This window comes from Rutidosis leptorrhynchoides, chromosome 7 (genome assembly GCF_046630445.1).
Source record: "Rutidosis leptorrhynchoides isolate AG116_Rl617_1_P2 chromosome 7, CSIRO_AGI_Rlap_v1, whole genome shotgun sequence".
NCBI lineage: Eukaryota > Viridiplantae > Streptophyta > Magnoliopsida > Asterales > Asteraceae > Rutidosis > Rutidosis leptorrhynchoides.
The window spans coordinates 139,412,924-139,430,168 of record NC_092339.1 but is presented as its reverse complement, the minus strand read 5'-3'; positions in this window follow the sequence as shown (position 1 = coordinate 139,430,168).

Genomic DNA, 17,245 nt, shown 5'->3' with positions numbered 1-17,245 from the left:
GGCACACATGCGAAATGACCAAAATGCCCTCACTTCTCTCTAAAATTGCGAAATCCCGAACCAGCTCACCAGGATGGTCGCGCCGCAACTGAACCCCTCCGCGCCGCGAGTTTTATCTCGGTCTGGGATCTGTTTGTCGAGCCTTCTGATCTTGAATCCCTTGAAATGTCGCACCGCGCCTTATTCCTCTGTACCGCGACCCATCAGCCACATTGCCACCCTTTCACGTACTAGAATCCTTCCTCTTGTACATGCTTAGAACTCTTCGTTCGTGCAACGTACATGCACTTTAAAACACGTATAACAACCCTTCGATCACTCTCGTACTATATTTACGTACATGTAACTTATATACATTCTCGATACACAAATATATGTTCTTTTCATATATATATATATACAATCGTTATACGTCGTACGAATAAACGGGTCTTACATTTGCATTTGAATTTTTATGCATATTTAAATACAATTTTGATACTTGTTATTTATGTAACATTGAATTTAGGTACATTGAGAATATTTTTTTAGGTGAATATCAACTCGCTAGCCACAAATCGTTACACATTTTGTGACATCTTGGTTTAATGGTTCAATTATTTAGTGGCACTTTTTGATATCTCTCAATGCATAACTATATTATCGTTTTAGTTTTAAAATTTCGTATTAAATGCAGATATATTTATCAATAGTTTCGTTTCGATAATAATTCATTGCCGCATAACACATTTTTCAACACATTGTGTTTGCCACATAATTATGCTGAATTATGTGGCCAATGTGATAAATTAATTTCGGTTGAATATTAGATTCATTTTCGTATGATGACTAGTGAAAAGCATATGAGCATGACTTCCCAATGGGTTGATACCATTTGAAATAGTTTCAACGCTGAAAAAGTGATTTTGCTATTTTTAAAAGGTGAGTTATGAACTTTTAGTTTTTTCGATAATTATTACCTTTGCATTTGAATTTTTATGCATATGTAAATATAATTTTGATACTTGTTATTTATGTAACATTGATTTTAGGTACATTTAGAATCTTTTTTAGGTGAATATCATCCCACTAGCCACAAATCCTTATACGTTTAGCGACATCCTATTTTAATTTTTCAATTATTTGGTGGCATTTTTTGATATCTCTCAATCCATAACACTATTATTGTTTTTGTTTTAAAATTTCGTATTGAATGCGAATATATTTGACTATAGTTTAGTTTTGATAATAATTCATGGTCGCTGAACACATTTTTAAACACATTACGTTTGCCACAGAAATATGCTGAATTATGTGGCCGATGTGATAAAACAATTTTGGTTGAAGAATGGATCCATTTTCGCGCGATGTTTAGAGAAAGGCACTACGAGCAAGACTTCCTATAGGTTTGATGCCATTCGAAATAGTTTCAACGCCGAAAAAGTCATTTGGCTATTTTTAAAAGGTGAATGTTGAACTTTCAGATTTTTCGATAATTATTACCTTTGCATTTGAATTTTTAGGCATAATTAAATACAATTTTGATACTTGTTATTTATGTAACATTGACTTTAGGTACATTTAGAATCTTTTTTAGGTGAATATCACCCCACTAGCCAGAAATCCTTACACGTTTAGCAACATCTTATTTTAATGGTTCAATTATTTAGTTGCATTTTTTGATATATCTCTCAATTGTTTGTTTTAAAATTTCGTATTGAATACGAATATATTTGACTATAGTGTTATTTCAATAATAATTCATGGCTGCAAAACACATTTTTGAACACATTACGTTTGCCACACAATTATGCTGAATTATGTGGCCAATGTGATAAATCAATTTCGGTTGAAGATTAGATTAATTTTTGCATGATGACTAGAGAAAAGCACTATGAGCAAGACTTCCTAATGGGTTGATGTCATTCGAAATAGTTTCAACGCCGAAAAAGTCGTTTTGCTATTTTTAAAAGGTAAATTATGAACTTTTAGTTAATTCGATAATTATTACCTTTGCATTTGAATTTTTATGCATATTTAAATATAATTTTGATACTTGTTATTTATGTAACATTGATTTTAGGTACATTTAAAATCTTTTTTAGGTGAATATCACCCTACTAGCCACAAATCCTTACACGTTTAGCGACATCTTATTTTAATGGTTCAATTATTTGGTGGCATTTTTTGATATCTCTCAATCCATAACACTATTATTGTTTTTATTTTAAAATTTTGTATTGAATACGAATATATTTGACTATAGTTTCATTTTGATAATAATTCATGGCCGCAGAACACATTTTTGAACATGTTACATTTGACACATAATTATGCTGAATTATGTGGCCGATGTGATAAAACAATTTTGGTTGAAGAATGGATCCATTTTCGCGCGATGTTTAGAGAAAGGCAATACGAGCAAGACTTCCTATAGGTTTGATGCCATTCGAAATAGTTTCAACACCGAAAAAGTCATTTTCCTAATTTTAAAAGGTGAATTTTGAACTTTCAGATTTTTCGATAATTATTACCTTTGCATTTGAATTTTTATGCATATTTAAATACAATTATGATACTTGTTATTTATGTAACATTGACTTTAGGTACATTTAGAATCTTTTTTAGGTGAATATCACCCCACTTGCCAGAAATCCTTACACGTCTAGCGACATCTTATTTTAATGGTTCAATTATTTAGTTGCATTTTTTGATATATCTCTCAATTGTTTTTTTAAAATTTCGTATTAAATACGAATATATTTGACTATAGTGTCGTTTCAATAACAATTCATGGCAACAAAATATATTTTTGAACACATTACGTTTGCCACATAATTATGTGGCCAATGTGATAAATTAATTTCGGTTGAAGATTAGATTCATTTTCGCATGATGACTAGAGAACAGCACTATGAGCAAGACTTCCTAATGGGTTGATGTCATTCGAAATAGTTTCAACGCCAAAAAAATCATTTTGCTATTTTTAAAAGGTGAATTATGTACTTTTAGTTAATTCGATAATTATCACCTTTGCATTTGAATTTTTATGCATATTTAAATATAATTTTGATACTTGTTATTTATGTAACATTGATTTTAAGTACATTTAGAATCCTTTTTAGGTGAATATCACCCTACTAGCCACAAATCCTTACACGTTTAGCGACATCTTATTTTAATGGTTCAATTATTTGGTGGCATTTTTTGATATCTCTCAATCCATAACACTATTATTGTTTTTGTTCTAAAATTTCGTATTGAATGCGAATATATTTGACTATATTTTCGTTTTGATAATAATTCATGGCCGCAGAACACATTTTTGAACACGTTACGTTTGTCACATAATTATGCTGAATTATGTTGTAGCGACCCGACAAAATCGTCATTGACAGCGCCGTCTACTTAGGTCCTGTTACGTGGTCAAAAGTCTTTAAAATAACGTTTGACCAAAATATGTCGCATTCATTTCAAATGTAAAGATTGTTTCAAAGTTTACAAGAATAGTTCAACCATTAGTTACGTTACAAAGTTATAAGTACAAATGAAACCTATGCGACACAGTTTAAAATAAAGTCAAAAGACGCTCCATGTATGCATATATACTCGACATCCAATGCAAGTATCAAAATAATGAGCGAAAGCATGTATCACATATCATTCAAAGACCTGAGAAAAACATAGAAATCTGTCAACGAAAACGTTGGTGAAATCATAGGTTTAAGTAAGTAAGTAATTACAAATGAACCACAAGATTTATAACATTGAAATAATAGTAAACCATTCTAAAATTTGTTATCACGAGCACCCAATTATCAAGGCTTAACTTTCCATCCATAGAACCCCATCACAATAGTGTTAGAACATACACTGTTTCTCGAAAATATATTTCATCCAATAACGGTAGCGAGCCGTCCGAATGAGGGTTTGTCAAACCCGTATGGCCATACAACATAAGTTCTCACTTACACCCGACAAGTGTAACTAATGATAATCGAATTAAGAATTTTGTTCTAACTCGTATGCAGAATGTTTTTTTTTTGTACTTGTGTTCACTTTGTAAAACAAAACATTTATGTTTTCTCATCCTAAATGTAAGTTTAAAAGAGTAAAAGTGGGACTATGATCTCACCTTGAGTGCACGAGTAATAAAGTACTTCACAAGTAAACGTGTGCAAAGACAATTGCTAGTCTTGACCTAAACAAGTAGGTTGTATCAATAACGGTAAACACGATTGGTCAAAGTTGTTCAATTAGTCCTATGGCTCGTTACGACTCGATTAATTAGCATGCGAATCAAATTTGTCAAGTTTCATGAAGAATCAAGTATAAAAGAGGATTAGAACGATTGTATAAGTTTTTGGTTAAGTTTGACTAAAAGTCAAACTTGGTCAAAGTCAACACGTTCGGGTCAGGTCCCGAACTATTTTTCTAAGTTATATAATCATATATGAGCATGTTGGCCAAGTTTAATGTCAATCGGAGGTGCGTAGCATAGTTAGAACTAAACGGGAAATTGGAAATTTGGACAGCCCTCGGTAGTTCATCTGGACGGCGTCCAAAATGGCAGGATGGCGTCCAGATGTGAAAGCCAGGACGGCGTCCAAAATATGGGATGGCATCCCAATGAACTACAGGTAGCTGAAGCTGAAATTTCACAAGTCTCGAACCAAAACTCAAACAAACACAAATTGTGAACCGAAAACACTTAAAACATGTATCTTATATCGTTGAAAAGGTATTTTGACGAGGAATACAACTAATCACATATCATCAAATAATTACATTATTTAGATGACCAAATCCACGTCAAATGATCGTTAAAAGTTCATCATTGAAGTTTCAAGTTCGTAAAACGCATTTTATGATTCGGGAATCCAATTTACACATACGATATGCCGTTTCGAAGGTAATTAAACATACATTGAAACTAAACACTTATTAACAACATTAACAAGCATTCAGTGCATCAAAAGTTCATTTTAAAAGCTATCAAACCCTAACCAAGAATCACAAAATCAATAATCATGTTAGTGAAGTTTTCCAAGTCAACCTATACATCAAATTGAAGCTAATGATGCTAGTAACACATTTAATACATGAACTTTAACATTTAAACAATATTTAATCATTCAAAATCAAAGATTAAGCACACCCATTTCAAGTGTTCATGCTAGTTACTCAAAACAACAAATCGAGCGAACTAAACACATATTCATGTTAGACTTGAGCCATAGACACTAATTAACACCATTTCAAGTCAAAAACACTATGAACATGAAATCTAGAGTTTTAGAAATATTACCCAAACGAGAAAAAATTGGTACCAAAATGTAGAGGATGAAAAGAGGATCATGAATATGTAATTTGTTTTGTTGCAAGCTTCCTAGATCGAATTTAGATGATGAATGAATGATTTGGGTGTTTGAGAGTAAAAGTGGAAGTATGAAGGATAAGGAGGTGAATGATGAATGGTGAGGAAGAGTGGTGACTAGTTCAACTAGTTGCCACTTTGGCCCAATGGCAAATTTAGTTCCTCGAGTTTAAAAGCGGGTGCGTGAATTAACCAAACGAATAAATTTTAAATACGTGAGAATAAACGGAAGATATTATAATCGAATAACGGAAATATCAAGAACGTTAGTTAATGAAAGATACGAATTTAGATAACTAAAGATATTATCTAAAAAAAGACGGTGTTAAAAATAAATTTAAAGGAAAAATGCGGGATGTTACATATGCGGCCAATGTGATAAATCAATTTCGGTTGAAGATTGGATTCATTTCGCACGATGACTCGAGAAAAGCACTACGAGCAAGAGTTCCTAAAGGTTTGATGCCATTCGACATAGTTTCAATGCCAAAAAAGTCGTTTTGCTAATTTTAAAAGGTGAATTATGAACTTTTAGATTTTTCGATAATTATTCTCTTTGTATTTGAATTTTTATGCATATTTATATACCATTTTGATACTTGTTATTTACGTAACATTGAATTCAGGTACATTGATAATCTTTTTGAGGTTAATATAACCGCACCAGCCACAAATCCTTACACGTTTTGCGACATCTTGGTTTAATGGTTTATGTATTTAGTGACACTTTTTGATATATCTCAATCCATAACTCTATTATTATTTTTGTTTTAAAATTTCATATTGAATGTAAATATATTTGACTATAGTATCGTTTCGATAATAATTCATGGCCACGTAACAAATTTTTGAAAACATTACGTTTTCCACATAATTATGCTGAATAATGTGGCCAATGTGATAAATCAACTTCGGTTGAAGATTGGATCCACTTTCACATAATGACTAGAGAAAGGCACTACGAGCAAGGTTTCCTAAAGAGTTGCTGCCATTTGAAATAGTTTCAACGCCGAAAAAGTCATTTTTCTATTTTTAAAAGGTGAATTTTGAACTTTCAGATTTTTTGATAATTATTACCTATGCATTTGAATTTTTATGTATATTTAAATACAATTTTGATACTTGTTATTTATGTAACATTGACTTTAGGTACATTTAGAATCTTTTTTTAGGTGAATATCACCCCACTAGCCACAAATCCTTACACGTTTAGCGACATTTTATTTTAATGGTTCAATTATTTAGTGGCATTTTTTGATATATCTCTCAATTGTTTGTTTTAAAATTTCGTATTGAATACGAATATATTTGACTATAGTGTTGTTTCAATAATAATTCATGACCGCAAAACACATTTTTGAACAAATTACGTTTGCCACATAATTATGCTGAATTATGTGGCCAATGTGATATATCAATTTCGGTTGAAGATTAGACTCATTTTCGCATGATGACTAGAGAAAAGCACTATGTGCAAGACTTCCTAATGGGTTGATGCCATTCGAAATAGTCTCAACGCTGAAAAAGTCATTTTGCTATTTTTAAAAGGTGAATTATTAACTTTTAGATTTTTCGATAATTATTACCGTTGCATTTGAATTTTTATGCATATTTAAATATAATTTTGATACTTGTTATTTATGTAACATTAACTTTAGGTACATTTAGAATCTTTTTTAGGTGAATATCACCCCACTAGCCACAAATCCTTACACGTTTAGCGACATCCTATTTTAATGCTTCAATTATTTGGGGACATTATTTGATATCTCTCAATCCATAATTCTATTATTTTTTTTGTATTAAAATTTCGTATGGAATGCGAATATATTTGACTATAGTGTCGTTTCAATAATAATTCATGGCCGCAAAACACATTTTTGAACACATTATGTTTGCCACATAATTATGCTGAATTATGTGGCCAATGTGATAAATCAATTTCGGTTGAAGATTGGATTCATTTCGCACGATGACTAGAGAAAAGCACTACAAGCAAGAGTTCCTAAAGGGTTGATGCCATTCGAAATAGTTTCAAAGCCAAAAAAAGTCATTTTGCTATTTTTAAAACGTGAATTATGAACTTTTAGATTTTTCGATAATTATTACCTTTGCATTTGAATTTTTATGCATATTTAAATACCATTTTGATACTTGTTATTTACGTAACATTGAATTCAGGTACATTGATAATCATTTTGAGGCCGCACTAGCCACAAATCCTTACACATTGTGCGACATCTTGGTTTAATGGTTTATGTATTTAGTGACACTTTTTGATATCTCTCAATCCATAACTCTATTATTATTTTTGTTTTAAAATTTCATATCGAATGCAAATATATTTGACTATAGTATTGTTTCGATAATAATTCATGGCCGCGTAACACATTTTTGAAAACATTACGTTTGCCACATAAATATGCTGAATAATGTGGCCAATGTGATAAATCAACTTCGGTTGAAGATTGGATCCACTTTTGCACGATAACTAGAGAAAGGCACTACGAGCAAGACTTCCTAAAGGGTTGCTGCCATTCGAAATAGTTTCAACGCCGAAAAAGTCATTTTGCTATTTTTAAAAGGTGAATTTTGAACTTTCAGATTTTTCGATAATTATTACCTTTTCATTTTTATTTTTATGCATATTTAAATACAAGTTTGATACTTGTTATTTATGTAACATTGAATTTATGTACATTGAGAATCCTTTTTAGGTGAATATCACCACTAACCACAAATCCTTACACGTTTTGTGACATCTTGTTTTAATGGTTCAATTATTTAGTGGCACTTTTTGATATCTCTCAATCCATAACACTATTATTGTTTTTGTTTTAAAATGTCGTATTGAATGCGAATATATTTGACTATAGTATCATTGCGATAGTATTTCATGGCCGCAAAACACGTTTTTGAACACATTACGTTTTCCAAATAATTATACTGTATTATGTGGCAAATGTGATAAAAAAAATTTCGGCTGAAGATTGGATCCATTTTCGCACTATGACTAGAGAAAGGCACTACGAGCAAGACTTCCTAAAGGGTTGCTGCCATTTGAAATAGTTTCATCGCAGAAAAAGTCATTTTGCTATTTTTAAAAGGTGAATTTTGAACTTTCAGATTTTTCGATAATTATTACCTTTGCATTTGAATTTTTATGCATATTTAAATACAATTTTGATACTTGTTATTTATGTAACATTGAATTTAGGTACATTGTGAATATTTTTAGGTGAATATCACCCCACTAGCCACAAATCCTTACACGTTTTGTGACATCTTGTTTTAATGGTTTAATTATTAAGTGGCACTTTTTGATATCTCTCAATCCATAACTCTATTATGGTTTTTCTTTTAAAATTTCGTATTGAATGCGAATATATTTGACAATAGTGTCGTTTCGATAATAATTCATGGCAGTAAAACACAATTTTGAACACATTACGTTTGCCACATAATTATGCTGAATTGTGTGGCCAATGTGATAAATCAATTTCAGTTGAATATTGGATTCACTTTCGTACGATGACTAGAGAAAAGCACTATGAGCAAGATTTCTTAAAGGGTTGATGCCCATCGAAATAGTTTCAACGCTGAAAAAGTCGTTTTGCTATTTTTAAAAGGTGAATTTTGAACTTTCAGATTTTTTGATAATTATTACCTTTGCATTTGAATTTTTATGCATATTTAAATATACCATTTTAATAATTCTTATCTATTTATGATTGAATTTAGGTACATTGAGAATCTTTTTGAGGTTAATATAACCCAATAGCTACAAATCCTTACACATTTTGCGACATCTTGGTTTAATAGTTTAATTATTTAGTGGCACTTTTTGTTATTTCTCAATCCATAACTCTATTATTGTTTTTGTTTTAAAATTTCATATTGAATCCGAATATATTTGACTATAGTTTCGTTTCGATAATAATTCATGTCCGTAGAACACATTTTTGAACACATTACGTTTGCCACATAATTATGCTGAATTATGTGGCCGATGTGATAAAACAATTTTGGTTGAAGATTGGATCCATTTTCGCACGATGATTAGAGAAAACACTACGAGCAAGACTTCCTATTGGGTTGATGCCGTTCGAAATAGTTTCAATGCTGAAAAAATCGTTTTGCTATTTTTAAAAGGTGAATTTTGAACTTTTAGATTTTTCGATAATTATTACCTTTGCATTTGAATTTTTATGCATATTTAAATACCGTTTTGATACTTTTTATTTATGTAGGTACATTGAGAATCATTTTGAGGTTAATATAACCCCACTAGCCATAAATCCTTACACGTTTTGCGACATCTTGGTATAATGGTTTAATTATTTAGTGACACCTTTTGATATCTCTCAATCCAGAACTCTATTATTGTTTTTGTTTTAAAATTTCGTATTGAGTGCGAATATATTTGACTATAGTTTCATTTTGATAATGATTCATTGCCGCAGAACACATTTTTGAACACATTACGTTTGCCAAATAATTATACTGAATTATGTGGCAAATATGATAAAACAATTTCGGTTGAAGATTGGATCTATTTTCGCACTATGACTAGAGAAAGGCACTACGAGTAAGACTTCCTAAAGGGTTGCGGCCATTCAAAATAGTTTCAACGCCAAAAAAGTCATTTTGCTATTTTAAAATGTGAATTTTGAACTTTCAGATTTTTCGATAATTATTACCCTTGCATTTGAATTTTTATGCATATTTAAATATCATTTTGATACTTTTTATTTATGTAACATTGAATTTAGGTACATTGAGAATCTTTTTGAGATTAATATTACCCCACTAGCCACAAATCCTTACACTTCAATTATTTAGTGGCACTTTTTGATATCTCCTGATCCATAACTCTATTATTGTTTTTGTTTTAAAATTTCGTATTGACTGCGAATTTATTTGACAATAGTTTCGTTTCGATAATAATTCTTGGCCGCATAACTGATAATGCTAAAAACGAACATATATTTCATAGCATTATTCCTCAAGAAAGAAAAGCTTTTAGTTGCAATTGTTCTATTTACAAGTGATATTCGTTTAAATAATAAAAGGTGAAGACAAAAGACAGATTCGACGAATTGAAGACGCAAACGACCAAAAAGCTCAAAAGTACAAAAGACAATCAAAGAGGTTCCAATTATTGATAAGAAACGTCTCGAAATTACAAGAGTACAAGATTCAAAACGCAAAGTACAAAATATAAAATTGTACGCAAGGACGTTCGAAAATCCGGAACCGGGACCAGAGTCAACTCTCAACGCTCGACGCAACGGACTAAAAATTACAAGTCTACTATGCACAAGAATATAATATAATATATAAATAATTATATTAATTATTTATATTTTATATTTATATATAAAAACCGTCGGCAAAGAAAGACTCCAAGGGTGTGAGCTGTAAATACATTCTCCGCGACTCGCGGAGTTTGAAGAGGATTTTGCCGCGAGTCGGGAAGCCCCAAAAATCGACTCTGGCTATAAAGCAAACCGAATTCTGATCATTTTTCATATTCTATTTCTCTCTTCTCTCATATATACGATATATATATATATATATATATAATTTATATTTTAATTTTAATTTTAATTATAATTCTAATAATAAGGGTATGTTAGCGAATGTTGTAAGGGTGTAAGTCGAAATTCTTTCCGTGTAACGCTACGCTAATTTTAATCATTGTAAGTTATGTTCAACCTTTTTATATTAATGTCTCGTAGCTAAGTTATTATTATGCTTATTTAAAACGAAGTAATCATGATGTTGGGCTAATTACTAAAATTGGGTAATTGGGCTTTGTACCATAATTGGGGTTTGGACAAAAGAACGACACTTGTGGAAATTAGACTATGGGCTATTAATGGGCTTTATATTTGTTTAACTAAATGATAGTTTGTTAATGTTAATATGAAGATTTACAATTGGGCGTCCCTATAAATTACCATATACACTCGATCGGACACGATGGGCGGGGTATTTATATGTACGAATAATCGTTCATTTAACCGGACACGGGAATGGATTAATAGCCATTAGAATAATTAAAACAGGGGTGAAATTACATTCAAGGGTAATTGGTGTAATTGTTAACAAAGTAGTAAAACCTTGGTTTACACGCAGTCGATAACCTGGTGTATTCATTAAACAAAGTATTAAAACCTTGTTACAATTCGAATCCCCAATTAGTTGGAATATTTAACTTCGGGTATAAGAATAATTTGATGAGGACACTCGCATTTTATATTTATGACTGATGGACTGTTATGGACAAAAACCAGACGGACATATTAAATAATCCAGGACAAAGGACAATTAATCCATGGGCATAAAACTAAAATCAACACGTCAAACATCATGATTACGGAAGTTTAAATAAGCATAATTCTTTTATTTCATATTTAATTTCCTTTATTTTATATTTAATTGCACTTCTAATTATCGCACTTTTTATTTATTGTTATTTCATCGCACTTTTAATTATCGTACTTTTTAATTATCGCAATTTTATTTTATCGCACTTTTATTATTCGCAATTTCATTATCGTTATTTACTTACGCTTTAAATTAAGTCTTTTATTTATTTAATATTTTACATTAGGTTTTAACTGCGACTAAAGTCTTAAAATCGACAAACCGGTCATTAAACGGTAAAAAAACCCCCCTTTATAATAATAATATTACTTATATATATATTTGTATTTTTATAAAAGTAAACTAATATAGCGTTGAGCTTTGTTTAAAGATTTCCCTGTGGAACGAACCGGACTTACTAAAAACTACACTACTGTACGATTAGGTACACTGCCTATAAGTGTTGTAGCAAGGTTTAAGTATATCCATTCTATAAATAAATAAATATCTTGTGTAAAATTATATTGTATTTAATAGTATTTTCCTAGTAAAATATAAACTATTTTATATACACCTCGCATAACATCAAGTATTTTTTGGCGCCGCTGCCGGGGACACTCTTAAACGCCGGAAGCGCAGCGCTAATATAAAAAACAAAAAAGATTTTTAGTTAACTTTTATTAAAATTCGTTTTTATAAAAATACGTTTTAAAAATTCGAAAATATAAAAAGAAAAACAAAAATTTATATATTTTTAAGAGTTTGTTAAAAGTTTTATAAGTTTCTTTATTTTTAGTTTAGTTTATAAAAATATAAGTTTTATTAACTATCTTTTATTTATAGAAAAAATTAAAAACAGAAAATAAAAAAAATAAAAATAAATAAAGAAAAAATGCGTCGAATTTGAAACCTGTCAGCTGAAATTTGAAACCCCGCGACTCGCGGGGTTTGATGCAATAAATGCCGCGACTCGCGGAGACTTTCTGACAGGCGACAAAAAACCCTAATCGAGCATTAATTACGGTAATTATTAATTAATTATTATTAAACCCTAATAATTATTATTATTATTATTAGTTTTATTTTAACATTTACTTTTTATTTAATTTATGTATTTAGTATAAATTAGTTTAATTAAATTGTAAAATTAATAGTTTTATAAAATAAATAATATAAAAATAATATTTTTATAAAAATTGTACTTTTTACAACTTTTTGTATATTTTTATATTTTGTCCCTTTTTAATCGTTTTAGCGTAATATTTGTATTTTTCTCTCATTTTTAATTTTAAACTTAGTTTTTGCTATAGTTATTTTTACTCCTAGATTTTTAGGCTTTGCCGTAGAATTCCTTAAGTGCTTTTTCTTTAGACTAAGATTTAGGTGCTTTAGAATTTTGCGACGCCTTTTTAAGTTTTAGTTTCTTTTTAAGTTATTTCCATTTGGGATTTAGTTTTTCCTGTAAGCTTTAATATTTTTAGACCTTTTACTATGTATCAATTATCATTCCAATTAGTAATTTCAATTTGCGATTATAATTTTAAGTTAGTTGTAGTAATAAGGTTAGGTTAGTCAAGTATTTTTAAGTTTTTATAAGTTTCTTTTATTTTTCCGTCACCTTTTATTTTTCAACCATTTTTTCTTTTTCGACCTTTTGCGACGAACTCTTTTTCTCTCTCATTTCTCGCTATTCTAGTTTTAGGACTTAGAATTTTTTTCTACTTCTTATCTAAATTTCTTAAAATTTCGAAAATTTATTTTGAGTGGTTAAATTGATAGACATCAAAATTTTCTGGTTCGTAGTAATAGTTGGATTTGTACGTGGACCGGGTTATTGGAGCCAAACAGTCCTCAATTATATTGAGACCAAACGAATCCTGCCCCTCTGCTGCATCTTTTGGCTATTCGAAACGTGGGCAAAATCAGAAAAGTCTATTGATTGGATAACTTATTATAATTTTTCTTTCCTTTTTAAAACTAATAGGATATTCAGTGAATGCACCGAGCAAGACGTTCATCACCTTTTGTACGTTCACCACCTGTAACTAGATCAAGACATTTAGCAAATATAACCGCCGTTGATTTTTCTTTAGAATCGTCATCCAGTAGACCAAGTACTTCAGTTCAAATTTCCGATAATCCATTTTTTGAACCCAACCTCACAATTGAGAATCCGGAGAATATTCAGGAACGGTTCGTAAATCCTGAACCATTAAACTTTCCTCCGGAGCCACCAATCATTCAAACAGAGATTGTTGAGGAACGAACCATTAAATCAGAATCATCTAGTGATACCGATTCAACAAATTCAATTATGGAGAATCTGGAACCTTTAAGTATGGAAGACCGAATGAGAGCTAAACGCACTGGCCAAGGTCACGCAATTACTCATCCAGACATTAATGCGCCAGATTATGAAATCAAAGGACAAATTCTACACATGGTAACTAATCAATGCCAATTTAGTGGTGCGCCGAAGGAAGATCCTAATGAACATCTACGTACCTTTAATAGGATCTGCACACTATTTAAAATCCGAGAAGTGGAGGATGAACAGATATATCTCATGTTATTTCCCTGGACTTTAAAGGGAGAAGCCAAAGATTGGTTGGAATCGTTACCTGAAGGGGCGATCGATACATGGGATGTTTTAGTTGACAAATTTCTTAAACAATTCTTTCCTGCATCTAAAGCCGTAAGACTTCAAGCAGAAATTGTTACGTTCACACAGAAGCCAAATGAAACTCTATATGAGGCATGGACAAGATATGGAAAGTTGTTAAGAGGATGTCCGCAACATGGTTTAGACACCTGTCAAATAGTACAAATATTCTACCAAGGATGCGACATCACTACAAGAAAAGACATAGATATAGCAGCTGGTGGTTCTATTATGAAGAAAACCGAAACTGATGCTTACAAAATTATTGATAACACTGCTTCCCACTCACATGAGTGGCACCAAGAAAAAGATATCGTTAGATCATCTAAAGCAGCTAGAGCCGATTCTAGCCATGACTTAGATTCCATTTCCGCAAAGATAGATGCTGTGGAGAGACGAATGGAAAAGATGACTAAGGATATTCACTCAATACGAATTAGTTGTGAGCAGTGTGGAGGACCACATTTGACAAAAGATTGTCTCAGTATTGAATTAACAATGGAACAAAGAGAGAATATTTCATACATAAACCAAAGGCCTGGAAATAATTATCAGAATAATTATCAACCGCCAAGACCGATTTACAATCAAAACCAGAATTATAACCGAAATATTCCATACAACAACCAACAAGGTCCTAGCAATCAACAAGTATCCAATAATACTTATAATCAGCAAAGACCTAATTTTCAAAACAAACCACCACAACAAACCGATGATAAAAAGCCGAATTTAGAAGATATGATGATGAAGCTAGTTGAAACTCAAACGCAGTTTTTCACATCTCAGAAACAAACCAATGAACAAAATGCTCAAGCATTTAGAAATCAACAAGCTTCTATTCAAAATCTGGAACAAGAAGTAAGTAACCTAGCAAGGTTAATAGGTGAAAGAAAACCGGGAAGTCTACCTAGTGATACAAATGCTAACCCCCGAAATGAAACAGCTAAAGCCATTACCACAAGAAGTGGTACAACACTTAAACCACCTGAAATACCTGTAACTTCTGATGAAACTATTCCTACTCCACAAGAACCACAACCTGATCAAGATAAGGAAAAAGAACCGGTAGTTGAAAAGGTTAATGAAGATAACACAGTTAAGGATAAACCTTATGTTAAACCATACCAACCACCACTTCCTTACCCGAGTAAAATGAAGAAAGAAAAACTTGAAGCCGAGCAATCCAAATTTTTGGATATGTTTAAACAGATAAATGTAAATCTTCCTTTCATTGATGTGATTTCAGGAATGCCTAGATATGCTAAATTCTTGAAAGATCTAATCTCAAATAGAAAGAAAATGGAAGAACTCTCGGCTGTTACTATGAATGCTAATTGTTCAGCAGTGCTGTTGAATAAGATACCAGAAAAACTATCTGATCCAGGAAGTTTCACAATTCCATGTTTTCTGGGTAGTCTTAGTTCAATAGAAGCATTGGCAGACTTAGGTGCTAGTATAAATCTAATGCCGTATTCACTATACGCTAAACTAGACCTTGGAGAATTGAAACCAACCAGAATAAGCATACAACTAGCCGATAGATCAATAAAATATCCTAGAGGGATAATGGAGAACATGCTAGTTAAAGTTGGTACTTTAGTATTTCCAGTAGATTTTGTTGTTTTGGACATGGAAGAAGATTCTCAAGTTCCTCTCATATTAGGAAGACCATTCTTAAACACGGCTAAAGCAATGATAGACGTGTTCGGTAAGAAACTAACCCTAAGTATAGAGGATGAGAGTGTTACCTTTTCAGTTGATAGAGCAATGCAACAACCGCAATCTGCAGATGATACATGCTATTATATTCAAACTGTAGATCCATATGCTGAATTGTTAGAAGAATTTCCAGAATTACAAGGAACGGGAGAATGTTCTGTAGGAGAAGGAACTGAACCAATTGATGAAGCTGAAATGTTAGCTACACTTATGGATAATGGATATGAACCAACAACAGAAGAACTTCAAATGCTAAAAGAAGAAGACAGATATCGATATAAATCATCGATAGAAGAACCTCCGAAATTAGAGTTAAAGCCACTTCCAAACCATTTGGAATACGCTTATTTACATGGTGAATCTGAATTACCTGTAATAATATCGTCTTCTCTTACTGAAAATGAGAAATCACAACTCATTTCTGTGTTGAAAGCTCATAAACCAGCCATTGCATGGAAGATTCATGATATTAAAGGAATAAGTCCTTCGTATTGCACACATAAAATCCTTATGGAAGAAGGTCATAAAACGTATGTGCAACGCCAACGAAGACTAAATCCTAATATGCAAGATGTAGTTAAGAAAGAGATTATTAAACTGCTAGATGCAGGTTTGATATATCCAATTTCTGATAGTCCATGGGTAAGCCCAGTTCAATGCGTACCTAAGAAGGGTGGCATGACTGTCATTACAAATGAGAAAAATGAGCTTATTCCTACTAGGACTGTAACAGGATGGCGTGTATGTATTGATTATAGAAAATTAAATGACGCCACCAGAAAAGATCACTTTCCCTTACCTTTCATAGATCAAATGTTGGAAAGATTAGCCGGAAATAGTTACTATTGTTTTCTAGATGGATTTTCCGGATATTTTCAAATTCCAATAGCACCCGAAGATCAAGAGAAAACCACATTCACGTGCCCTTATGGTACTTTTGCTTACAAACGCATGCCATTTGGACTTTGCAACGCCCCTGCAACCTTTCAAAGGTGTATGATGGCGATTTTTCACGACATGATAGAAGAATGCATGGAAGTTTTCATGGATGACTTTTCAGTCTTCGGTGATACATTTAAATCATGTCTAAAGACTGAAAATTTCAAAAGAAGGAATTGAAGTGGATAGAGCTA